We start from the raw sequence: 27,365 nt of genomic DNA, 5'->3' as shown, positions 1-27,365 counted from the left end.
TAGATTAAAAAACTGAAAACCTACATACCAAAGGGGAGTGGTAGCCTGATTTATGCTTACATAGACAAGGGACGAGTTGCTCTTGACTCGGCTGGACTTCTAAAGGCTTACTCCCAAATACGCCCTTATCTCCCATGCCTCCAGTGACTATGGCGACTATGGCGTTGTGGCACTCATCTTGCTTTCAGGCCGAGGGAGCCAGCATTTGTCCACAGACAGCTTTCTGGGTCACGTGGCCAGCATGACTAAACGGCTTCTGGCACAACAGAACACCATGACGGAAACCAGAGTGCACACAAACGCTATTTGCATATGGCTTCGTAAAATCATTAAACCCACTCCTTCATTATGCTAGTCATAAAGCATCATTTCAGGGACAGGAACCAATTAGCAGTTCACATCTTTTGACATGTGCATTTCATTCCCTTTGCTGCAACCCTATTTTACACCATCAGCTACACCAAAGTGCTTAATCTGCAATTCCCTTTGAAGCTTCCACAGCATGATTTGTGGCATTCTCCATCAATCGAGGTCTCCAAATGTCTTCTTATCTGTAACATAGCTTGCTTCTTACCTTCATGTATGGCCTCCTTTTCTTTCAGTCTAGCAGTATCTTTTCAAGATAACTTAACTAAAAGGTTTTAACCATTTCGATCCCTGCACTCACCCTTCTGGTACTCAACTGAGCATCATATGATGCTAACCTCACCCCTAACTCTTTGCCCCTCCTTTTCTCTTACCCCCACACATCCATTTTCAGCTATCTTAACCATTCAAAAAGCAGCCAACTCATGGGACTTGAGGAAATCCACTTTCTTTTGCAGAATTTATTCAGCAAAAATGAATGGAAATATTAAAAACAAAAGCACTACAAGATCTTTCAACCACTTCTGCCAATCTGGGAAGAGATTGGCATCACCCATTCCCACCACATTTGGGGCTATGAGTCCAGAGACTCCTCAAACTCCTTTAGGACTTGAAATATGAAATCAATATGCTCGTCTACTCCTTGCTGTTATCCAGCAACACTTCTTCCAGTCCCAGGCTGTGAGTGCCCAGTGCGCTGCACCATGACTTCATGATGTTGTGACGTGACGTCATATCAAGCTTAAGATGTCATGGTGGCACTGCGGCAGCAACTGGGTCCAGGCTTGCGCCTCTGCCAGGAGACCTCTGTTTTATTCTTTGTAAAATACACAATTTAATACATATACCAACAGGCAGAGGGCCTTCTCAGTGGTGGCTCCCACCCTGTGGAACACCCTTGCATCAGATGTCAAGGAAATAAACAACTATCTGACTTTTAGAAGACATCTGAAGGCAGCCCTGTTTAGGGAAGTTTTTAATATTCTGTTGGGAGCTGCCCAGAGTGGCTGGGGAAACCCAAGCAGATGGGTGGGGTATCAATAATAATAATAATAATAATAATCACTCTGTTTTTAGCATCTGCCTCAAGAAACAATGCAGTGAACCACTGGAGAATCACAGCACCTGCTTTGGCTGCAGAGACTGGTACTTCTGCCTCCTGTGTTGTTTTTGCTGAGTTAGCAGCACCAAAGTGACCTCTTTGTGGGCAAGCCTGGGCAGTTTGTATGGAGGTCCTAGGCTGCCCAGATGGCAAGACCTCTGTCTCAGCCTCACTGATATGGTCCAAAGGAAAGCAGAGCAATACATCTGGCACCAGCTTGATTGCAGGAGTAAAAGGAGGATTTATTGCAAAAACAAACAGATAGCTCCGGATGGCTCTAACAAAGCTGCCGGCACCATTACTCAAGATGATCAACAGAAGATATTCAACTTATGTTTTGCTTCCTGTCTAGAAGCCCTACCATTCACCAACTCTTCAGACTCAGTGGATCAGCTCCAACCTCTTCCTGGTTTGAGAGGCTATCTCTGAGACTGTTCATGCCTTTTTGTGCTTCCTACGAGTTTTGGCTGTGTTCTAGCCTGCTCTCAGCTACTTATCAGCCTGCCTGTCAAGGTCAGGAAGAGCCAAAGTCCAATACCTATGGGACTTCCGGTTCGCTGCGGAGGTATTGGCGGCACGCTCCGTGTCACCCGCTTAAAGGACAACACAGTTCTGGTGGACAGAGCCTTGGGGCTGAGCGCCAGGGCTAGACGCCCCCCAAAAAATCCCCCCACAGAGGATTGGGGTCCTAGAGGTCAAGCAGAGCGTGGGAACTTGCCCTCCTGAGCCCCCCCCCCCCCGGCTGATGTTTCTGCACAGGGGAAAGGAAGAGGCTTGAGTCCGCTCACGGCTCCACCGCACTCTACTGCCGAAGCCACACACCATCACCATACGCAGCGGATTTCCTGATTAGAGGTAAAAGCCAAATAAAGCATTATAAGAATTAGGTGTAAATTGACTGATTTGGTGAAACGGAAGCAAAAAAGGAAGTCAGCTTCTGATTTCTGCGGACAGGCTCTGCAAAGGGAATTTTTGTGAATGGGGAGCAGGGTTTGGTGTTTGCCTATAGAGACTTAGTAACAGTTTGACTTTGGATTTTTGAGATGCTCTCTTTCTTTTGGATACATATTGGCTACAGCTGTGTCAAGTTGTCCTTTGGGTCAAAGAAGGATATAAATTGACAGTTGCACAGAAATTGACAGGCTGATACTTTGGCAGAGTAGAAAGTAAAAATACTTGGATAAAACAGGATGCAGGAGTCATAACAAGGAAATCTTCAATGGACAGGAGATGGGCAAGCATACAAGAAGAGACAGAAAGAGCAGGGAAAACAGAAGACACTGACCATTAGACAGGAGATGGTGCAGTCAATGAAAAGTTTTGCTGAACAAGTGCATTTGGATATGGAAAAATCTAATTATTGACAGAACAATTTGGAAAATTAGGTGAGAAGGTCAACAATTTAGAAGCTAAAGTTGATAAGCTAGAAAAAACTAGTGAGGAGTTAGGACATTTGAAGGCAGAACAGAAAGTTGTTATGGGGACGGTGGGAGGTCTACAAAAGAAACAAAATTATTTGAAAGATCAAATCCTCCTCTTGCAGTTGAGAGAAAGGGAAAAAACAGTGAGAATAAGAGGCCTACCAGAATCAGAATCAGAACAGAACTTAGAAACATATGTTATAAAGACAATTGCAGAATGGATGGGGGAGAGGCAAGAGTGGGTGGCAGAAATGACAGAGAGCTGTTTTTGGATATGCACAAGAGAAAGTCAGCAGAGAAAGCAGCCAGGAGATGTCCTATTAACATTTGTAACAAAAAAATGAAGGATGCAATCCTTCAGAAAAGTTTGGAGGACAATCTTGTGGTTGCTGGACAGAAAGTCAATATTTTTGGGAGATTCCATTTAAATTGAGACTCAGAAGACAAAAATACCAGTTCTTGACAACAGCACTGAGAAAAGCAGACATTAAATATAAATGGGAATACCCAGAGGGGATCTCATTTACATTTATGAAAAAGAGATATAGGTTGACAACAGAATACCAGGCCAAAGAATTTTTGAAAAACATAGGAGAGACCTAAACTCTGGACATGAAGACCCAGTAGCAGAACAAAGAGCTGCTTTCGAGTGGCTATTACTGGAAGGAGCAACGGGTGGAAAAACAGATACAGTGGTGCCCCGCAAGACGAAATTAATTCGTTCTGCAAGCGTCTTCGTCTTGCAGGTTTTTTTGTCTTGCGGAGCACCGCTATTAGCGGATTAGGGGATACAGTACTGTACTGTATTAGGATGGGACGCCACCGCTCTGCAGGAGAAGGGAGCTGGGCTCTGTACCGCAGGGCAGCGGTCGCCATGGCTTCCACAGGAGGCGCTCCCGGGACGATCCCGGGAGGCTGCTCCTAAAGCGAGAAGCCGTGCAGAAAAGGACGCAGGAGGGGCCGGCAGGTGGGGCTGGGTTGGGGGTGGCCCAAGGGGCAGCTTGGCGCTGCTCCTTACCAGGAGCTGACCCCCTCCCCATGGCGTGCGGATCCCTCCCCTGATCCTCCTCTTCCCCATCCTGAGTGGCACCAAATTTGAAATTCCTGCTGAGGCTCCTAAAGGTGGCGCATGGCGGGAGCACGATCAAAAGTCTCCTCGGCTGCGCACGGGGAAATCCCGGCTGCCCGGACGCGCCGAGGGGAGAGCAGGACGTTGTCTGGCTAGGTGAGGGGCGCAGAGGCAGCCTAGGGCTGAAGGAGGAGGAGGAGAAGGGCGCCGCCTGGGTCCCTCCATCGCTGCCTTGCGCCTTGGAGAGGCCGCCTCCTCTCCTTCGCCCCTCGAGTCTCCAAGACCCCAAGTTAGTTTTCCTGCAGTTCTTTTTTTGCGCTCTCCTTTCCTCCGCCTTCCCTGCGCCCCCGTCTTCCGCATCTCCATCTCCCCTTTCTGCACGTTTCCAGCTCTGGCTTTTTCTTGCTCCGATTCACCCACCCAAGTCTCTCTCGACCCTCCTGGCCGGGGGTTTCTCGCGTCCTCTCCGCTTCTCCGGCCATTCCGTTTCTCCGAGCTGTTCCTTGGCTCGCCCAGCAACTACCAGGCTGCAGCCTTGAATGATCCTGCTGAGATCTCTCTCTCTCCATCTCCATTCTTTCTGCATCCTCCTGCCGGTTGCGATTCTTTCCCGCCCAGCCCCCTTTCCTTGCCTTCCTCTCTCCGTTCTCCAGTTGAACTTCTGCCTGTCTGCCTACTTCGACCTGCCTGCCCGCCAGTCCACCCATATCCTCTCCTCCTGCCCAGCCATCCTCCCGCCGCCGCCGCCCCCCAGCCCCCTTCCCAGGCTGCATCTCCCGTCCCCTCCTTTGCCTCCATCTGCTGCTGCTGGTCTCCAGTCGGTCGGTGCGCTCGCTGCCTGGGGTGCGCGCCTCCGCCGCCTGCGATGCAGCCACTCGCCGCTGCCAACCGCTCGCTCGTGCCCCCTCCCTGCCAAATGCAGCTCGCACACACACACGCGCACACCCTTGCTCACACGCACACACACACACGCGGCGCCGGGAGGGAGGGAGGCAGTGCGGCACAGTCAGATGGGCGAGCCAAGGGGAGCGATGAGGATCGGCACCGTTTGTTCGGACCCTGAACCCCTTCCTCTCCACTCTCTTTCTCTGGGGCTGCCTGCTTGCTCGCAGGGAGAGCCCCTGCTCACGCTCCAGGCACCCTTGCAGCTTGCTTTGTCAAACTCCTTGTTGTGTTGCCAAATTCCTGCTCTGCCAAACTCCTTCTTGACAAAACCTTTGCTCTCTTCTTTGACACAGTACAGTAAGCGGTAATTAGCAGATAAGCGGCTTAGCGGCTATTAACAGCTTAGCGGATTAGCGGCAATTAGCAGATAAGCGGCTTAGCGGCTTTAAGAAAAAGGAAAAAACTCGCAATACCCGAAAAAATTTTTGTCTTGCGAGGAAACCCCATAGAAAAATTCGTCTTGCAAGGCGGCAAAAAAATCAGAAAACCCTTTCGTCTTGCGTGTTTTTCGTTTAGCGAGGCATTCGTCTAGTGGGGTACCACTGTATTGTAAGTGACTCTGAAATGGCCAATCTTAAAATATTAAGTTGGAATGTTAACGGTTTGAATAACAAAGCTAAACGTAACAGGATTCCACATGTAGTTTTAAAACAAAAGTTGGATATAATTTGTCTTCAGGAAACATATTGCAAAATAGCATAAAAGAGTATTACCGTATTTTTCACCCTATAGGACGCACCGTCCCATAAGGCGCACCTAGTTTTTTGGGGGGGAAACAAAGGGGGGGGAATTATTTTTCCCCCAGGCGCGGGGCTGGGGCGGGGGAAGCCCGAACTTCCCCCGACCCCAGAACAGGCAACTCTCCGCAAACCGCCGGGCTCCCGCGCCTTGTGGAGAGCTCAGCGCGCCCAGCCTTCGGCATGCAGGCAACTCTCCGCAAGCCGCGGGAGCCCGGCGCAGGCTCCCACAGCTTGCGGAGATCTGTGCGAAGCCTGGAGAGCGAGAGGGGGCGGTGCGCACTGACCCCTCTCGCTCTCCAGGCTTCAGCAAAAGCCTGCATTCGCCCCATAGGATGCCCACACATTTCCCCTTCATTTTTGGAGGGGGAAAAGTGCGTCCTATGGGGCGAAAAATACGGTAATTAATAAAAAATTAGGATTGGATTTCATCTCAGCAGATAATGCAAAAAGAGAGGAGTAGTTTGTTATATTAATCCTGCACTAGAACCCAAATTGATTCAAAAAGATGAGAAAGGCAGAATCTTAATAATACAAATAAAAATCCAAGGAGAGAAGGTGATGTTGGTGGGAATTTATGCACCCAATGAGAAAAAAATCAGATTTTTTTAAAATATTGGAAACAGAATTACTTGAATTTGCAGACCAAAAGATGATTTAAATGGGAGATTTAAATGGAGTTCCATCATTAGAAAAAGACAGATCAGCCCCAAAAAAAGGGTACGAAAGAAGGCAGATTACCAAATACTTTTTTTGAATTGGCTCAAACTTTAAACTTGATAGATATATGGAGAGTAAGACATCTGTTTGATAAACAGTTCACTTATTATTCCCATATTCACGACAGCGGTTCAAGAATAGACTCTTTATGGCTCTCCAAAGAGTTGGAACCTCAAGTAAAAAAAATACAAATTAATCCCAGGACATTTTTGGATCACAATTCTTTGATAATGGAAATTCAAAAGGAAAGTCACACCTCATTTAGATGGAGATTGAATGAAGATTTATTAAATGATCAAAAAATTATGAAAAAACCCAAAAATACCTTGGGTGATTATTTTGAAATAAACATTCAAGGACAGACTAAATTACAGATGGTCTGGGATGCAAGCAAGGCAGTAATGAGCGGACTGTTTATACAACAGAATTCATTTAAAAAGAAATTGATAGAAAGAAGGGAAAAGGAGATTTTAGATGAAATTATGGAAAAGGAGAAACAATTATAAAAAAAGCAAATAAAGAGTCAGTTAAGCAGGCAATTAGAACATTACAAACCTAATATTCTATGATAGTTAATGAAGAAATTAGCTGGAAAATAAAAAGAATGAAACAGAAGTATTTTAAATATGCCAATAAATCTGGAAAACTGCTAGCGTGGCAGTTGAAGAAAAGTGAACAGAGAAACTCCATAAATAAAAGTAATATAAATGGAAAGACTGCAGACATGATGAAGGAAATAAGAGCAACATTTGTAAAATATTTCTCAGAACTGTATAAGAAAGGAATGGAAAAAATCTGTAAAATAGAGGAATATATTAAAAATAGTAATCTGCCAAAAATAAAAGAACAGATGGTGATCTTAAATACTCAAATAATAACTCAAGAATTGTTGGAGGCAATAAATTGGACAAAAGTGGCAAGTCCCCGGGACCAGATGGATTAACGGCAAAATATTATAAAAAATTAAGTGAACTATATTGGTAAACCCATTAAAAGATGTGATGAATGAGATTTTAAAAACAGGTGAAATCCCAGAAACATGGAAAGAAGCATATATTACAGTAATTCCAAAACAAGATTCTGATTTGCTGCAAATAAAAAAATATAGGCCTATTTCTTTATTAAATAATGATTATAAATTATTTGCAAACATTTTAGCTACCAGAATGGGGGGGAAATATTAAGTGAGTATATACATCAAGATCAGGTAATTTAATTTTGCAATCTGTACTGGTGTAATATACCATCTATACATCATTTTCATATAATTTTCTTTCAAGAGAAAACAATATGTAAATTTCAAATTTACTTTCCACAGTTTTCCCAATCCTCGAATTGTATATTATGTCCAAATCCTGTGCCCATTCTAGCAAAATACTATATGCTTTCTTCAGCAGCTTCCCTTCTTCTTCAATAACTTCATATTGAAATCTAAGTTGTATAACTAAACCCCTTCTTATTCATGAGGGTGTGGGAGAGATACAATGCACAGTTGGCTAAACTGACATATAAATTGCGGGACAAGGACAACTGTGACTTTAAGGAAGAATGGGAGCTTTTTACAAATCATGTAAAAACACAACAAAATGAACTGGACTCCTTGGCAGGTTTTGAATAAACGTGGTTGATAACATGTTAGATAGATAATGTAAGGATATGTACAACTTTATAACATGCAGAGAATAATATGTGCTAAGAAATTAGAGAGAGGAGCTGAGGGAAGTCCTTGTTGGGGGAGGGGAGGAAGGATGGAAGGGAGGGAGGGAGGGAGGGAGGGGGAAAGGGGGGGAATTAATGTAAGCAACTATATGGTTTGATCATTTGTTATGTTGAAACTGCTAATAAAAATATTTTTTAAAAAAGTAAGAGCCAAAGTCTGCAGCTGCTGGTTCTCCCCTGCATGACTAACATCTAAGCCTCTCAGTTCCTGGCTGCTTTCTGCAGTTGGCTGCAAACCTTCACTCGGAGCTGGCTCATTCCTGACACCACCCCGACACAGAAGAACGCTTCCTATCACTGGCTGGGCTAGTGGAGGGTGGCTGCACTGTGGACCTCTTGCCAGGTGCTGTTTCTCCTCCGGGTGACAGCCAGTCTAAAGAAAGGAGCTCTGAAGTGGGCCAGTGATGTGTGTGTCGTCTGCTCAGGGCAGCAGCAGCAGCACCGCCCAACCCAGCCAAATACAGGCCCATTAACATTCAAATTGGAGGGACGAGGAGCACATGCGGGGTGCATGTGTGGAAGGAGGTGGACAACTGGACGCGGGAAGGGGAGTTTAAGGGGGGGGAAGGGAGGCAAAAGTTCTTTTTCTGAGGAGCCAGTCAGAGGATGCTGTGTGGGCTTCTCTCTCTCTCTCTCTCTCTCTCTTGGCCTTTCTGTCTGCGTACACCTCCCCTCCTCCTTCTCCCCACTCCCGCCTTGCGCCTGCTCGCTTCTCCTTCTCCTTTGTTGCACATCTTTCACGCCTGACTTTGGAGCCATCAACTTTCTGGCTGGTGAGAAGCATGCTGTTCTCTTTTGGGTTGCCATGGGAAGGAGCTGGGCCTGCGATCGACGGGTTAGACATGTCTGTCCTAGATGGGCTACCTTCCCTTCCAAACGTCTCTCCAACATTGGGTTTTAAGTCCCAGGCTGTGCCTAGATTGTTGAGAGAAACCTTTTCACCTTTTGAGATTTGAGTCGTTTGTTTTTGAAGCTAGCTAGCTAGTTGGGAGTCTTGGGTGAGATACCCATGCAGTGAAAGTTGCTTACGGTACCAGTCGCCACAGAGAAGCCAAAAAACATTCTGATGGTTTACTGCTGCAGGAGATAATGATCAGTAAAACAGTACTGGACGTAGAAATATATTCATAGGGTTTTGCAGATACAAATATGTAGTTATACATACCAGTACAAAGTATCTCCGTTGCTCTTACGTTCAGCAATTCAAGACATAACAGCAGACACTACTGAGCTGACATACATTAATCACTTTATACAGCCAGGGCCCTGGGCTGTTACCATAGCAACTGACTTGACGGTTCTTGTTCCTCTGATTCTTATCCAGGAGTGATTTATGCCCATGAAGGAAATTAACCCCTTCCCATGTCCAGTTACTCCAATATAGCTCAGGTTTGAAAACACCTATCTTTTGCGGTTCGGGTAACAGTTGGATCATACCACCGAGTTCCTCGCATGTCTGACCTGTATTGCTATATAATCTGGGTAAACAAAGATCAAACTTCAACCTCTGATCAGTTTCCTTGATTTCTTGCAGTAAGTTTTCCTGGTTGAGCAAGAAATAAAACGTTGATTGTTAGAGAATTTTCGGGTGTAGAGATGAAAAATTTCCGGGAATTTTGAAGCCATGAGAAACAAACGTCAACACACACACCCCGCGCTTTTTCCCGGAAAAAATGGAAATTTTGGAAAAATAGAAAAAAGTTCAGTGTGGAGTAGTTTTACAAATTGCATGAAACACAGTGTAGATAAAAGTACAATGGTACCTCTGGTTGCGAACGGGATCTGTTCCGTAGGCCCGTTCGCAACATGAAAAGAACGCAATCCGCAGCGCCGCGTCTGTGCATGCGCGGGTTGCGACTCGCCGCTTCTGGGCATGTGTGTGGTGTCATTTTGCGCGTCTGCGCATGCGCGAGCGGCAAAACCTGGAAGTAACCCTTTCTGGTACTTCCGGGTCGCTGCGGGATGTAACCTGAAAGAATGTAACATGAAGCGGACGTAACATGAGGTATGACTGTATTATGCTTGCAATAAAACAGGTAACCACCCCCTTTCCCTCAAAAGCAACAAAAAAAGCAAGAAATCATCAACATAAAAAATAATCAGATTTGCCCCTTAGCACCAACAGCAAATAAAGTTAAGGTCCACCTCAATATTTAAGCTCCATAGAAGGTCTACCCTTTGAGTAGCGTGTGTGTTTTTAAAGAAAAGCAACAACAACAAACCCAGAAGGCACAACATATACATGTAGTTTATTCTATCTCATTTTCTGAACTACTGCTATCATTTTCAATTTTTTCTTGCTCTTCCTCTTTGTCATTTTTCCTCATGGACTTATAAAAAACGGCTTTGGGGGGAAACGGGGCGAGGGGGGGACCTGTCCCCCCCCCATTTTTTGGTTTTCCCCCAGGCCTTTCCATCTCTACTTGAGGACAGCATAAGGCAATTTTTTTGCATGCCAGGCCCAAAGGTAACCAACATCCAGTTACAGTCATACCTCGGGTTACAGACACTTCAGGTTGCATTTTTTCAGGTTACGGACCCGCCAAAACCCGGAAGTACCAGAACTGGTTACTTCCAGGTTTCGGGGGTCGCACATGCACAGAAGTGCTAAATCGCGCTTTGTGCATGCGCAGAAGAGCCAAATTGCAACCCACGCATGTGCGCAGACGCACCGCTGGGGGTTGCGAACGTGCATCCCACACGGATCATGTTCGCATCCCGAGTGTCCACTGTACTGAATAGTATGTTGCACTAAGGCTCAAACTCTGAAAGGAAAAGGAGTGTGTGTGGTTTTTTTAGTTGAATTTGTTATTATATATTATAAACTGCATGATGGTAAGAGAGATTTCTAAACAGTTTACAAAAATATACAACAGAATATTAAAATGATTGATAAAACACAGTTAAAAGCAGGTATTTAAAAGTCAGCAGTGGTTAAAAAGATGTAAATCGCATGCAGCTTCTACGTGTTCAGATGGGCTGGCCCTAACGAAAATGTTTTGAGCAGCACCCAGAAAGAGTACAGTGAGAGCACTTGCCTGGTGTCAGTCAGCAGGGAGCTCCAAAGTGTGGGTACAAAAAGGCCTGGGGAAAAACGGGGGGGGGGTGTTTCAGTTTTTTCCAAAGCCATTTTTTTCAGGAAAAATTGAGGGGAGAAATAGTGTGTAGAATATTCAAACTATATCAAACTATTTTTTTCAATTTTTCCAGAAAAAACGGCTTTGGGGAAAAATTGAAATAACCTGGTTCCCCTCCCCCAATTTTTCCAGGTTTTTTTCCATTTCTAGCCGGGTGTCTCTCATTGTTGCTGGTGCATAAAGGGGCTCGGCTGCGAATGGACCTCAAGTGGAGCATTCCCACATCATTTTCTAACCACTGCACCACATTGGCTATCAGTTGCATAAAGCATCTTCCCTTACTGTAATATAACATTTAAAAACCTCCAGGAGCTCACCATATATTATACTGTTGCAAACCACTCCAATCTCTGAGTGATTATAGATCCTAGGGCTTCCAGGAGCATACCTAGAGTGAGGGAACAGTGGACACTGTGGTTTCTTTATGATCTATGGTTTTTGGTGGAGGAGCTCACAGTATGAACACCCCAGAAGGTCTTGCATCTCCTATAGTCAAAGCCTTGGCATCAAACACATTTTATTATTATTATTATTATTATTATTATTATTATTATTATTATTATTACAGTGGTACCCCGCTAGACGAATGCCTCGCTAAACGAAAAACGCGCAAGACGAAAGGGTTTTCCGATTTTTTTGCCGCTTTGCAAGACGAATTTTTCTATGGGGTTGCCTTGCAAGACGAAATTTTTTTTGGGTTCTTGCGAGTTTTTTCCTTTTTCTTAAAGCCGCTAAGCCGCTTATCTGCTAATTGCCGCTTATCCGCTAATCCGCTAAGCCGTTAATAGCTGCTAAGCCGCTTATCTGCTAATTGCCGCTTATCCGCTAATCCACTAATAGCGGTGCTTCGCAAGACGAAAAAACCTGCAAGACGAAGACACTCGCAGAACGAATTAATTTCGTCTTGCGGGGCACCACTGTATTATTATTATTATTAGAATTAGAATTTACCGTATTTTTCGCTCTATAACACGCACCCGACCATAACATGCACGTAGTTTTTAGAGGAGGAAAACAAGAAAAAAAAGATTCTAAACGAAACAGTAGATGTATGATTTTTGTGGTTCATGCTGTGGCCACAGACATGTGATCTGACAGTGAGTTTGGAGTAGCCCAATGCAAAAATCCTGAGGATCCATGTGGATCCATGCTTTGTAACCACGTTTTTGCACCACTGCTGCCCCTGGCAACAGTGGGTGCGTGATTTTTTTGGTGCAAGATGTAGCCATGGACATGCTATGTGATCTGATGGTGAATTTGGGGTGACCCAGTGCAAAAATCCTGAGGATCCATGTGGATCCGTGCTTTGTAACCACGTTTTAAGTGGGGAGGGAAGGAAAAGCACTCAAGGGACAAGGAGCACGCGTGGGGTGTGTGGAGAAGGATGCTGCTAATAATGCAGAAGAGGGGTATAAGGGGAGAAGGAACACGCATGGGGTGTGTGGAGAAGGATGCTGTTAATAATGCAGGAGAGGGGTTTAAGGGGAGAAGGAACACGCGTGGGGTGGGTGGAGAAGGATGCTGCTAATAATGCAGGAGAGGGGTTTAAGGGGAGAAGGAACACGCGTGGGGTATGTGGAGAAGGATGCTGCTAATAATGCAGAAGAGGGGTATAAGGGGAGAAGGCTCCTCTCCTCTCCCGCTTTGCTCCTTTAAAGAAGCAGGCTCTCTGTCCCTCTCTCCTCCCCACTCAGCGGTTCTTCTCCTGCTTTGCTGTTTCAAAGCAAGCCACGGAGGAGGGAAGGAAGGGGAATCATGGATCTTCTGCTCACGACTGCAGCAGATCCCCCCCGCCACCCGTAGGCATTCCCTCCATAACACGCACAGACATTTCCCCTTACTTTCTAGGAGGAAAAAAGTGAGTGTTATGGTGCAAAAAATACGGTATATACCGCCCTATACCCGGAGGTCTCAGGGCGCCTCTCAGAACAAAATCAAAATCTAAACCACAAAATATATAATCAAAATAAAAACAAAAACCCAATACCCCCCCAAACCCCACATTTAGAATGGTATGGGATCAAGCATAGATCTCAATATCAGGCTTCTACCTGCTTCTAGCCCAGCTGTCGCACTCAGCTCTGGCCTTTGTCTTTTGCACCATGAACCAGGTAAGGGAGCAGACCACACCCATTTGCAATCTAGCACAGAGCCATTTCCTTTGTTACCTTAAAGGTAAAGGGACCCCTGATCATTAGGTCCAATCGCAGACAACTCTGGGGTTGCAGTGCTCATCTTGCTTTACTGGCTGAGGCAGCCGGCGTACAGCTTCGGGTCATGTGGCCAGCATGACTAAGCCGCTTCTGGCGAACCAGAGCAGCACATGGAAATGCCGTTTTTACCTTCCCGCCGGAGCGGTACCTATTTATCTACTTGCACTTTGACGTGCTTTTGAACTGCTAGGTTGGCAGGAGCAGGGACCGAGCAACGGGAGCTCACCCTGTCGCGGGGATTCGAAACGCCAACCTTCTGATCAGCAAGCCCTAGGCCCTGTGGTTTAACCCACAGTGCCACCCGTGTCCCTCTAAGTTACCTTAAAGGCCCATATTTAGAGGGCCATTACCTCACCAGGAAGCTAGCCTGGCTATTCCAGAAATTGAATCCATGGTGGATCCAGGAATTGAAAGGGGGCTCAGGCGTGCAGCCCAACCCTAAAAAACTCGTAACGTTATTGTTAAATTTTATGGGAAGCAATGCATATGTAAATCAATAGCTTTTACTATGTTTTAAATCCTCAAGGGCTTACAATCACAGGTCCTCTGAAGAGCCCTCTCCCTTCCTGCTGTTTCCAGCAGCTGGTATAATAATAATAATAATAATAATAATAATAATAATAATAATAATCAGAAGCATCACTGCCTCCAACAGCAGAGGCAGAGCATAGCCACCATGGCTGGTAGCCATTGATAGCCTTTTACCTCAGTGAATTTGTCTAATCCTTTTTTAGTTGGGGGCCATCCCTCAATGCACTGTGGCGAAGAAGTACAGTGGTACCTTGGGATGCAAACGGGATCCCTTCCAGAGCCCCGTTTACATCCAGAAGCAAAGGTAACCACCGATGGCACATCTGCGCACGTCGCTTTTCACCGCTTCTGCGCATGATGTCATTTTGAGCGTCTGCGCATGCGCGAGTGGCGAAACCTGGAAGTAACGCACTCTGTTACTTCTGGGTTGCCGCGGAGCACAACTCGAACGCACTCAACATGAAGCATATTCATCCCGAGGTATGGCTGTACTTTAACAATGTAACATGAATGTTAAAAATCACCAACAAAAATGAAAAGATGCAGATAATAACTCAGAGTTCAGATCATAACAATCTCCAGCAACACCAGCAAAGGCACTGGATAATTACCGTATTTTTTGCACCATAACACTCACTTTTTTCCTCCTAAAAAGTAAGGGGAAATGTCTGTGCGTGTTATGGAGGGAATGCCTATGGATGGCATGCCTACGGATTTTCCTCCTCTAAAAACTATGTGCGTGTTATGGTCAGGTGCGTGTTATAGAGCGAAAAATACGGTAATATGTTTGAATAGATGCTGAAATGTCATCCCTGTTGAAGTCTGCCTGAGCTCAGAGGGAATTCTATAAGAAGAAGACCACCACCATCACCATAAAGTGGGAAGAGAGGAATTGATGGCAAATCTGATAAACCTTGCCTTCTTTTGTAACATTCCTATATTTTCTATGGAGCTCCCAATATTATCCCCTGTTGTAAATAAAAATATGCCCTTTTCCCTTATGGGGTATCCAAGAGCCCATATAGAGTCCTTACATAGGTTCCCTATTGGTAGGAGAAAATAACAGAGGCCAACCAGAGAATATTGAGAAGCAAAGCAGCTAGTAAGCTTGATCTTTATTGATCTGTTGCAACAGGGTACTCCCCTCACACGCAGGAGAGGAAGAGGACCCCCAAAAATGCTGTGCAAGGGCTTATAAAGACTTTTGAAATTCCCATCCTCTAGATCAAGACCACCCCCAGAAACATTATGCATTCATCACAGAAGGGGTGTAACCTAAGACCACCCCTCAGATAAGGCGGTCTAAAACAGAACATTTGCATGTTGTTCTCTCCTGTCGCTTTGTTTATTTCCTGTCTGGCAGGTTACTTGATTGGATTTCTTGGGGAGCCTGGGCAGTCTTTTGTAATGATAAGGCTCACACCCTTATTCAAACACAGATTAAGACAGGATTTGTGAAGGAAGAGACAATGGGGAGGCTTTTCCATTTTGACCATGCAGAGAAACATTTGCTCAGTTTAGGAATCAAAATGGTTCCAGGTTGGCTTTCCTGTGCTGATCTATGTACGTGTGGTTATGAACGTTGCCATATATCTAAGACCATAAAATTCCTATCACACCCCATACTCCCAATTTTATAACAGTTCTCATCATTTTCTATCAAGAATTTTCCCAGCCTAAAAGTGGGTGTTTGGGATATTGCGGTGGGTGGGTTTCAGTTTATCGCTGAGTTAGTCCACCCTAGCCCAGTATGAAACATCACCCCACACAGTTACTTCCACCAATGGCTTTCTATTATACTTGTGTTCTGCTTTGAAATAAATCTGGAATATGGCTTAATTCATATTTGCCACATGCTGTTTTATTTAAACAAACAAACAAACAAACAAACACAAACACCCATGTGTTTGTGTACTTGCGCATAAATAAAATATTAAAAGAGCATGGTTTCCACATGGTTTCGATTTCTGTACCTGTTCAGCAGATGCCACTAGATCGCGGTCCCTTTCAGCACTCCAATTCTATGATTCTGTCATCTCCTCCTCCTTGGGCTCCGGAAGTTTGGCCCCTTCGCCGTCCCGTAGTCGGCGCTGGGCGGCACTACAATTCCCAACATGCTCCGGGCGAAGGCAGACCGGCGTGCCTGGGAACGTCGCCAAGTCCTTTTCATATTATGTATTTCGAGATGCAAGATGGGAGGGCCTTTTTAATTCCTGCTAGCTAGACGAGAAGTCGGGTTTTTTCCCCTCCATAAAGGCGCGAGTTTGCAAGACGCTGTCGGGCTAGAAACCTGGTGAAATCGCGAGCCTGGGAATCTCCTCCGGAGGCGACCAAGTAAGCCTTTTTGGGGGTCATTTTTTTTAGGCGGGCTGCGGGGAAACGGCTGGGGAGACTTAACAATGCAAGACTCGAGCGGCTTCAGCCTGGTTTCATGGAGCATTTGCCCCTCTTTATTTTGCGCAGCCTTTATTAAAAATAAAATAAAATACTATTTTAAAAAATAAAAATAGATTTAACAGGGCGCTACCCCTCCCGGAAAAATGCAAGATCGCCAGTAGTTTTGAGATGCGAGGAAGGAGGGAGGGAGGTTGGGCCAAACGGGCTTTAGCATCCCATCGATTTTAACGCGAAAACGATTTGAAGGCGCTCAGATCTTTGCCGCTGGAACCGACAAGCCTTTTTCTTTTTTACGTGGCTGAGTCGGTCTCCTTGTTTCTTTGTGTGTATGTCTCTCTCGGAGAAGGCGCGGGAGGGCGGGTCAAAATAGGATTTTATTTTGCTTTGGGTTTTTTCCTTTGCGGAAAAACCCCAGAAGATTTTCCTTTGCGGAAGGAAAGGCGCTCGCTTGCCATACTAATTTGTTTCTCGCGATTTCCCTTTTAGAAACAGCTACGCTAAAGGAGTAGAAAACGTTTCCAGGAGCTTTGGGAGCACATAAAATGGCGCGCGCGGGGTGCGGATTTTTTTTTTTTTAGGATGGAAACTGCCACCCACGTGACACTGCCGCGCGAAGGCTGACCTAATTTTCTGGAACCTTCGCAGTGCTGTAATTCATATTTGCTGTAAGCCGCCCTGGGAGTATCTGGCGAAGGGCAGGTAATAAACATTATTACTACTACTACAACTCGTATTGGTAGTGATCATCATATTAAACACTTGAATAGGAACTTGAAGGCTGTTCTTTGCAAGCTTGCATCTGAGGGGCTCAGTTATGTGAGGGATCAAACCTGCAACCTTGGCGTCATCAACACCATGCTCTAACCAACCGAGGTTCCTTCTAAATATCAGGAGCTTGAGAACCAAGATGCTGGACTAGGTGAGCCAGGGCTCTTAAGACTTACTTCTGAGTAAACAAGTAAAAGATGGCAATGCATATCCATAGCTAAATTTGCAATCTTAAGCATACCCACAGGAGAATGTTAAACATACTGTATTTATATCCCCCTTTCACCCGCACCCCGGGACTCGAGGAGACATAACACAAATTAAAACTGCACAGATAAAATACAGAAAACTAAAAACTTGTAAAAGATCATCGGTATACAATAATTGCACAGATAAAAGGAAAAAGCGAAAAACTCGTAAAAGATCATCGGTATATGGTGGGACGCGGGTGGCGCTGTGGGTTAAACCACAGAGCCTAGGACTTGCTGATCAGAAGGTCGGCGGTTCAAATCCCCGCAATGGGGTGAGCTCCCATTGCTCGGTCCCGGCGAACGGGATCCGTTCTGGAGCCCCGTTCACATCCAAAAGCGAACGCAACCTGCGTCTGTGGGTCGTGATTCGCCGCCTCCGCGCATGATGTCATTTTGCGCATGTGCGAGTGGCAAAACCCGGAAGTAATGTGTTCCGTTACTTCCAGGTCGCCGCGGAGCGCAACCCGAAAGCGTTCAATCTGAAGCACATTTAACCCGAGGTATTACTGTACAATAGGACGTGGGTGGCGCTGTGGGTTAAACCACAGAGCCTAGGACTTGCTGATCAGAAGGTCGGCGGTTCGAATCCCCGCGACGGGGTGAGCTCCCATGGCTCGGTCCCAGCTCCTGCTCACCTAGCAGTTCGAAAGCATGTCAAAGTGCAAGTAGATAAATAGGTACCGCTCTGGCGGGAAGGTAAACGGTGTTTCCATGCGCTGCTCTGGTTCGCCAGAAGTGGCTTAGTCATGCTGGCCATGTGACCCCGAAGCTGTACGCCAGCTCCCTCGGCCAACGAAGCGAGACGAGCGCCGCAACCCCAGAGTCAGGCACGACTGAACCTAATGGTCAGGGGTCCCTTTACCTTATACAATACTTGCACAGATTTTTTAAAAAGCTATAAACTCGTAAAAGATCCTCGGTATAAAATAATGGCACAGATAAAAGAAAAAAAGCTAAAAACTCATAAAAGATCATAGGTAAAAAGTAACTGTAGTCATGGGTAAAGGGGCCCCTGACCATTAGGTGCAGTCGTGACCGACTCTGGGGTTGTAGTGCTCATCTCGCTTTATTGGCCGAGGGAGCTGGCGTACAGCTTCCGAGTCATGTGGCCTGCAGTCATACCTCAGGATAAATACACTTCAGGATAAGTATTTCCAGGTTGCGCTCCGCAGCGACCCGGATGTAACGGGGCGCGTTACTTCTGGGTTGCGCTGCTTGCGCATGCTCAGACGGTCAAAATGACGTCATGCACGGAAGCGGCGGGCGAAATGCGCCGTCGCGTCTTATGTTCTGTTCGGTATGCGAACGGGCTCCAGAACGGATCCCGTACGCAGACCGAGGTACCACTGTAAATCATGATCTTTTACGAGTTTTAGCTTTTTGTCTTTTATATGTGCCGTTTTAATTTGGGCTAAGTCTCTTATGGAATCAAAAGAGTACAGTAGACGATCGGGTTGCGAACGTGATCCGTACGGGATGCACGTTCGCAACCCACGTCCACGCATACGCGGGTTGCGATTTGGCGCTTATGCGCATGCGCAAAGCGCGATTTTGCGATTCAGCACATGCGTGACTGCCGAAACCCGGAAGTAACCCGTTCCGGTACTTACGGGTTTCGGCAGTCCGCAGCCCAAAAAAACGCAACCTGAAGCGGACACAATATGAGGTATGGCTTTATTAAAAACAAATCTAGCAACATAAAGATACTAAAAACAGCACAGCACTATTAAAAGCCCTTTCCTTTAAAAAACAGTTCATTCCAAAGGGCTTGTTGGAATAAAACAGTCTTCGCCTGCGGGCGGAAGGACAAAAAGGAGGGAGCCAGTCTACCTTCTCGAAGAAGGGCGCTCCAAAGTCTGAAAGCATCCTGTGTCCCCACAAAGTGTGCCGTTAAGCAGAGCTCACCCATTCATGAGATGAGGTGAAGTGCCCACCCCAGGCAGCGTATGGGCTGCTAAGAGGGAGGTGTTCTAGTGCACAGCGTTGCTCCCCCCCCCCCCCCCCCGCGGAGAAGCTGAGCAACACTGATGAGTGCTCTGGCTATGCCAAGTTCAGTGAGAGTTGGGGTGCAGCGGTGGGGCAAGCGAAGGAGATGGCAATTCCCGTTTCACCACAAGTGGCAAAATGGATCTGACCGCCCCTGTCTGTAAGGGTGGTGGAACTGGGAGAAGGGCGTCCTGAGTTTCCACAGGTTTATAAGGGAGAATACGGTCTTTCAGATAGTCTGGGTCTGGCACACCGGATACACTCTCCCCAGGGGGTGCAGAAAGAGCCCGCTGTGCCCAACATGGCCGGGTGTGAGAATGCTGCCTCCGCAGCGTATTCGCATGGCACTGCCCAGCTGAGGATAGGGGTGGAAGTAGTACCATGACTCTCCTCCTTCTTTATGCCTCTCAGGTCAGATCTGGATCTGACCCAGGACCGGAGCTGCTGCGGGTGGGTGCGAGTTGTGCCCTGGAGCCAGGCCCAGTGAGGGAGCCTGGGGTGTGTGCCTGGATTTGCCTCCCTCTAAAAAATGTGCCCCGGACTGCGCAGCCCTCCCCCCCATGCTATGCCGCTGCCTGGGCCTGTGTGCATTTTGTTTTTTAGGGAATATAGCTAAGCATGTGCTATAAAAAGCAAGTTTAGTCCTTTTGAATTAACTGGTTGTTGTTTAAGCAATGTGATTAGCATTGAACTGCCTGGAAAATAGAAGGTTTTTCTAAATCAAAGGCCATTCAGTGGTAGAGTAGACACTTTGCATGTTGAAACTCCGAAATTCAATCCCCATCAAACTCTATATACGGCAATATTTTTGTTCCTCCTGGTGTTTTATTGGAGCATTTGTTTTCAGTGTTAAATTTACTTAAAATGTTTATTTTAAAACGTTTGTAGCTTGCAGTTCAAACCCCTGAGGATTTGGTAGCTTTGATGAAAGCTTGTTGCGTTCTGTATGCAGATAGCTAGAGGCTCATAAGGCTTCAGAACATAATTGTGCCTTGTTTAGTCAGCGGCCATTTTGCAACTGACTTAGTCAGCGGCCATTTTGTGACTGGCTGACTCAAAGCAAGTTGCTTTCTGGCAAGCTCCTCCCTTTGGGCTCTTGGCAAGGAATACAAGAGATAACTGATTAAGGAAAAAGAAAACTAAGTGGGGAGAAACATTGCTGCCTTTTGTGGACTTTTGTAATCCCTCTTATCTCAAGTATTCACCTGAATGCCAGGCTGATTAATAGCCAGAGCACACTGGAATTTAATTTGTTTTTCCTATCCTCTTACGAGTCAGGTTTAAGTTGTCGTTTTGTTTTTTCAGTGTTTGGCATAATCTTGGCTCTTGTTTCAGGGATGGCAGATCCTTTCTTCAAAGATTTTGGGATCTGGAAGATTCATAAATATCTTGGAAAAGCTGTTAGGTTTTATGTTTAGGGAAGCTTTTTATATTTAATGCTGTATTGTTTTTAACACTTGATTGGAAGCCGCCCAGAGTGGCTGGGGAAACTCAGCCAGATGGGCGGGGTATAAATAATAAATTATTATTGTTATTATTGTTGTTATTATTATTGTTATTATAGGGACGTGGGTGGCGCTGTGGGTAAAAGCCTCAGCGCCTAGGGCTTGCCGATCGAAAGGTCGGCAGTTCGAATCCCCGCGGCGGGGTGCGCTCCCGCTGCTCGGTCCCAGCGCCTGCCAACCTAGCAGTTTGCAAGCACCCCCGGGTGCAAGTAGATAAATAGGGACCGCTTTCTAGCGGGAAGGTAAACGGCGTTTCCGTGTGCGGTTCTGGCTCGCCAGAGCAGCGATGTCACGCTGGCCATGTGACCCGGAAGTGTCTCCGGACAGCGCTGGCCCCCGGCCTCTTGAGTGAGATGGGCGCACAACCCCAGAGTCTGTCAAGACTGGCCCGTACAGGCAGGGGTACCTTTACCTTTATTGTTATTATTACTATTATTATTATTATTTAGAGTGAGCATTTCCTGGCTGGCCTTTGAAACTGATCTTTATTCCTCATGTACTGATGTAGCACCTCCAGAAGTTGTTTCAAGTTTGGGGTTCAAATCACTCAGCTACAACAGGGATTGGCAGGCTCTAGGCCCATTTATGTGGAGGTTATGTTTTAACCCCCCCCCCCCCCCCCCGCATACACATAATTGCCTAAAATGGGGAGTTGCCTGTATTGGCTCATCTGATGGAAGGGGAATCTTCCTCATGTGAGACAGTCCCAGAGCCCAAAGAGGATGTCCTCTTTGGGCTCTGGGAAGGGTCTCCGTGCTGTATTGATTGGTGGCTTTCTCAGAGCATTTGGATCAGGCAAATATCATTGTCATGTTTAGGCTGTGATTCCTAGACACCTTGATTACTGGTGTTGGTTTTGTGTACAGTGGTACCCCCCGGTTACGAACGGAAAGTGTTCTGAAAGTGTTCTGGAGGTCCAGCCGTATCCCGAAGATTCCATAACCGAGGTGCCTGTTCTGCGCATGTGCAAGTGGCAAACACACTTCTGGTTTTGCCGCATTCACAACCCAAAGTTTATGTTACCCGAAGGTAACGTAACCCGAGGGTCCAGTATTGTTTTTTCTCTGTGTGTCTATATGCTGCTCTTTTTTCTCTAGGGTGGCTTTTTCCAGGAGTAGAGTGGTTGGTTCGTGGACTTTGCCTGGGGCGCAGTGGCTGCATCACGTATGGTAGTCTAGTGAGGCACAGGCAAACAAACATACCAACCAACAAACAAGACACATAAACGAATCAACAGGTGTTGATGACACATGATACATGACACAGACGGGGTGGGACCAGAGAGGGTGGTGGGAGCAAATTACACACGCACAAAATAACAACAATAACAATAATTTATACCCTGGCCATCTGACTGCGTTTCCCAGCAGAATACAGTCATACCTCGGGTTACAGGCACTTCAGGTTGCGTTTTTTCGGGTTATGGACCCGCCGAAACCCGGAAGTACCAGAATGGGTTACTTCTGGGTTTCGGCGGTCGTGCATGCGCAGAAGCACAAAAGCGCCGAATCGCAACCCGCGTGTGCACAGACGCGGTGCTGCGGGTTGCAAACGTGCATCCCGCACTGATCATGTTCGCAACCTGAGCATCCACTGTCTTAATAATTTTAAAATGATAAAACACTACACATTAAAAACTTCCCTGTAGATGTATAGATATAGATATAGATATAGATATATGGGGGAAAGGGGGGGTGCACGTATGCATGTGTAAAAAAGTTAAAATAATTTTTTTAAAAAATAATTTTTTTAGAGGACCTGGACCTCTATTGGGGCTGGGCAGTGGGGTCAAGGACATGATTTTCACCCAAATCAGCTGTCGCGGGTTTGGCCTCAGCTAGTCTGGGGGCCAAGGAGCCTGTCAGTAGTGGTTGCTACTCTTGCGCTGCATTGAGGGGAGAGATGGCAAGTGCGCTGATTAGCTGGTGAGCAGCATTTCTTGACCTGCGAACCCAGCCCTCTTGGGTTTAGAAAAAAGAAAGGGGAAACGGGGAAAGGAAATTGGGGGGGGGGGGGAGGAAAACCAAAGAAAACAATAGGCTGAGGAGAATAAGACTCACGCGAACGGCATGTGGCTCATCCCTGCCTATAGATCCAGCCTTCCTGGTGGGGTAGCCGCCACCAACCTCTCCGGCCCTCTTGGCCCGCCCCCGCAAGCGGGGGGAGGGACAGAAGGGAAGAAAGAAAAGGATGTAAAAAACTGGTCCGTTGGCACATGGTCCTCTGCCGCTTTAGCTCCTCCGGCGGGGCAACTGCCACAGACCATTCCACCCCCCCCCGCCCTTGTGCAAGGCATACCAGGCCAGAGAGCAGTGTGTTTCGGGGTCAAAGAGAATATGGGTGTGGGACAGGTCATTCCCACTGTCCAGCCTCGTGGGAGTCAGAATCCAAGCTGTTGTGTGACTTCACTCCCCTAGCGTTTGTGTGTGCTTGTAAGTCCCATTTGTACCAAGAGGTGGAATGGGTTTCACCCCTTTTACCCCTCGTTTGATTTGTGGTTTTTGGTGCGGTTTTACACCTGGGGTGTTGGGTGGTGTGGGGAAATCTGGCGACTTCTCTTCAGTCTTTCCCAAGGTAAAAAGAATAAGTTCCAGTTTCAGGCTAGTTCAGACACAAATATATAGGGATACATAGAGACGTGGGTGGTGCTGTAGTCTAAAGCACTGAATCTCTGGGGCTTGCCGATCAGAAGGTTAGTGGTTCAAATCCCCATGATGGGTTGAGCTCGCGTTGTTCTATCCCAGTTCCTGCCAACCTAGCAGTTTGAAAATACTCCAGTGCAAGTAGATAAATAGGTACCGCTGTGGTGGGAAGGTAAACAACGTATCCATGAGCTCTGGCTTCCGTCACAGTGTTCCGTTGCGCCAGAAGCGGTTTAGTCATGCTGGCCATATGACCCGGAAATCTCTCTACAGACCAATGCCGGCTCCCTTGGCCTGAAAGCGAGATGAGTGCTGCAACCCCCTAGTTGGATTTGACTGCACTTAACCATCCAGGGGTCCTTTACTGTTATCTTTTTACATAGTGATACAGAGGGATCACGGGACGTGGGTGGTGCTGTGGGTAAAACCTCAGTGCCTAGGACTTGCCGATCGTATGGTCGGCGGTTTGAATCCCTGCGACGGGGTGAGCTCCTGTTGTTCGGTCCCAGCTCCTGCCTACCTAGCAGTTTGAAAGCACTCTTAAGTGCAAGTAGATAAATAGGTACCGCTTTATAGCGGGAAGGTAAACAGCGTTTCTGTGTGCTGCGCTGGTGCTGGCTTGCCAGCTGCAGCTTCGTCACGCTGGCCACGTGACCTGGAAGTGTCTTTGGATGGCGCCGGCTCACGGCCTCTAGAGCGAGATGAGCACGCAACCCTAGAGTCGGACACGACTGGCCCGTACGGGCAGGGGTACCTTTACCTTTTACAGAGGGATCAGGGATGACTCACACCCCGGCCATCACCTCTTTAATCTTATACCCTCAAGCAGGAGATATAGAAGTATAATCAGCTGTACCAACAGGCTAAAAAATAGCTTCTATCCGTGGGCTGCTAGGCTGTTGAATGGAAAATAACATAGCGCAACTGACTTGTGAGGTGGTGTGTTGTGTGACAAGCACACAGAGTGCAATGAGATTGAGTGTTAGTATTTCATTGTACAGTCATAAGGTAAAGGGACCTCTGACCATTAGGTCCAGTCATTACCGACTCGGGGAGCTGGCGTACAGCTTCCGGGTCATGTGACCAGCATGACTAAGCCGCTTCTGGCGAACCAGAGCAGCGCACGGAAACGCCGTTTACCCTCACACCGGAGCGGTACCTATTTATCTACTTGCACCTTGATGTGCTTTTGAACTGCTAGGTTGACGGGAGCAGGGACCGAGCAACGGGAGCTCACCCCGTCGCGGGGATTTGAACCGCCAACCTTCTGATCGGCAAGTCCTAGGCTCTGTGGGTTTAACCCACAACGCCACCCGCGTCCCATTGTACAGTCATACCTCAGGTTAAATGTGCTTTCAGGTTGAGCGCTTTCGGGTTGTGCTCAGCCACGACCTGGAAGTAACGGAACGCGTTCCGTTACTTCCGGTTTTTACCACTCGCACATGCACAAAATGATGTCACGCATGGAAGCAGCGAATCATGACCCATTGTGTTCGCTTCTGGATGTGAACAGGGCTCTGGAACGGATCCCTTTGGATCCAGAGGTACCACTGTACACAGGTTGTACATTGACAATAAAGGTATTATTACTAGAGGTTCCCTGTTGCCCTAACTCTAAGACTCCAGAACTGACACACATTAATCACACAGATAGAGCTTGAGTTCTGTGCTGTTAACACCGCAACTGGCTCGTTTGACCTAGCACCAATGATTACCTCACCCATCAGGTGATTTATGCTTATTCTGCTGTAGCTCCAAGGGTAACAGTGTTGTTGGGAGCTGCGGCACCACCAACACCAAAGTATGGAAGCTGCAAGAGCTGCTTAAGAAATTGGAGCTGCAGAATGAGCTGCTCTCCATTTGCAGTGCTGATTTTGGCTCTGAGTCACAGCTCCTTGGCAGCACCCCCAGCATAGCCGAGTAAGATTGTCTTCCATGAACACGGTCCGTAAGTGACTGTGGAGGCCAGTTCTGGATCCACACGTCCTTCCACAGTGGGGACATGAGTTTCCGGGCTGGAGTTGGTCTTTTTTAAAAAAATTAATTTTTATTAAATTTCCAATTAACAAACCAATCATATCACATCAATTCCAAATTATACCAATACATAATAAACTCCAAATATTTAACCAAATTTTAAATTTTTGTTGGGGGTACCCATGCTTCGAGTTCAGAAAGGGTTCAATCATCTCATATTTCTGCTGCTTTGATGTTCACAAGTCCCATCTTTCCATCTCTTTATTGTTATCCTTTACAAATCCCGTCATCCAATCTTCTTGTTATCATTTCTTTTTAGTAACCTCTGAGTTATCTCCACAAGCGAGTTGAAGCAAATATTATTATAGTCCTGTGTGGGTTTTCACGCTGATCCAAAAGTCCTATTCAAACGGCAGGCACTATTTCAACAGTTCCCATAAATTACAGTCTAAGCGTCTGCTCATTAACTTTCCCAGACCAGTTGCTCCATAAATCAGCCTTTCCAGGGGAGTTGTAGCCAATTCAGCCATGGAATTCAGATATGATAACAAAACCATAGCACCTCTCCCCCTTTGACTGTAAATCTTGCAACCAAGTCTGTCTCATAATGGCGGTTACCAATTAGAACTGCGTTACACCAAAAGCCTTTCGTTTCCTTTCCAGATCTTCTGGAAAACAAAGCCTTTGGTTAATAATTTTGTTTCCACACAATTTATTTTCCCATCTCACTTGCTATCAATCATGTGGCGGTTCTTCTAGGGGGGGGGGTTGTTGGGTAAATAATATTGAAAAAGAGAACCCCCCCTTTCCGATCCGTTTCAACATACCGACATAGCTGTGATTCTTTGATTTAGTCTTCTGTTCAGTCCAACCCGTCACTCAGCTTCTCAGTGGTCAATTTAATTAGCAATCAGTACAGCCTTTCCTTCGCTGGAAACATGTGCATTTACTCTTCTCCAATTATTTATCTTGAGCAATGCAACTAGGATCGCCATTAGAAGTAGCGTCCAGGAGATCCAAAAACTTACTCGAGGGCTTTCCGTCCAGTGCCCCCCTCCTTCTTTCGAACTCGGGGGTGATTTATTGGCAACCGCGGACGAGGCAGCATTTTCCCATCCCCTGGAAAAATTCGGGAGGCTAATTTACTCCCATTATTAGCCTCTTAATTAGCTCGTCTGAGCTGGAAAGAAGGTATTGTCGGCCATCTTCCAAAGCGCCCCTAGCGGCCCCCCTTCCGGGCTGGAGTTGGTCATGGTGAGGGTTTGCTTAGTGTGCCTTTCTCTTAGCATGTTTCTCCCTTTTGTCCTGAAATCGAGTAACTGTCACCTTTGCTAAAAGGCTGTTCTACAATTGAAGCGCTCGCAGGCCAGTGTTTCCAAGTTGTTGGTCTTTATACTACATTTTTAAAGATTGGCCTTGAAATAGTCTTTAACCTCTTGTTTTTGCCACCAGCATTTTGCTTTCCATTTTTGAGTTGGGAATAGAGTAGTTTTGGAAGACGATAATCAGGCATCCACACAACATGACCAGTCCAACAAAGCTGATGTGGAAGAATCATTGCTTCGACACTGGTGATCTTTGCTTCTTCCAATACAGTGCTTCTTCTTCTGGATGCGAACGGTATCCGTTCCGGAGCCCCATTCGCATCCTGAAGTGAACGCAACCTGTGTCTGCGGGTTGCGATTCACCGCTTCCGCATGCGCGTGACGTCATTTCAAGTGCATGCGCGAGCACTGCAACCTGGAAGTAACACACTCCGTTACTGCTGGGTCGCCTGGGAGTGCAACCTGAAGCTACTTCAACCCGAGGTATGACTGTACACTGGCATTACTTTGCTTGTCTTCCAAAATGATGTGTAAAATTTTTCGGCGACACCACT

At 46.6% G+C, this 27,365-nt stretch overlaps 2 protein-coding genes across 5 annotated transcripts in view; one reads left to right on the top strand and one right to left on the bottom strand.

Annotated features, from left to right (window-relative positions):
• The window catches only part of LOC128409047 (zinc finger protein 135-like), a 31,463-nt gene extending 15,365 nt beyond the window's left edge, over nt 1–16,098 (bottom strand). For both annotated transcript variants that reach the window (XM_053379232.1, XM_053379235.1), the window contains exon 1: nt 15,934–16,098. The gene's annotated coding sequence lies outside the window, so the exon portion shown is untranslated. The remainder of the gene's footprint in view (nt 1–15,933) is intronic.
• Nucleotides 16,099–16,167: 69 nt separating this feature from the next.
• Nucleotides 16,168–27,365, top strand: part of LOC128408975 (zinc finger protein Xfin-like) — a 51,841-nt gene continuing 40,643 nt past the window's right edge. The window contains exons 1-2 of one of the 3 annotated variants that reach the window (XM_053379073.1): nt 16,175–16,294; nt 16,844–17,056. The gene's annotated coding sequence lies outside the window, so the exon portion shown is untranslated. Of the gene's footprint in view, nt 16,295–16,843; nt 17,057–27,365 lie in introns of all 3 variants that reach the window. The other 2 variants (XM_053379074.1, XM_053379072.1) reach the window with 2 other exon arrangements.

This window comes from Podarcis raffonei, chromosome 2, assembly GCF_027172205.1.
Source record: "Podarcis raffonei isolate rPodRaf1 chromosome 2, rPodRaf1.pri, whole genome shotgun sequence".
NCBI lineage: Eukaryota > Metazoa > Chordata > Lepidosauria > Squamata > Lacertidae > Podarcis > Podarcis raffonei.
Note: the sequence above shows the minus strand (reverse complement) of the source record. Positions and strands in the feature narration are given on the sequence as shown.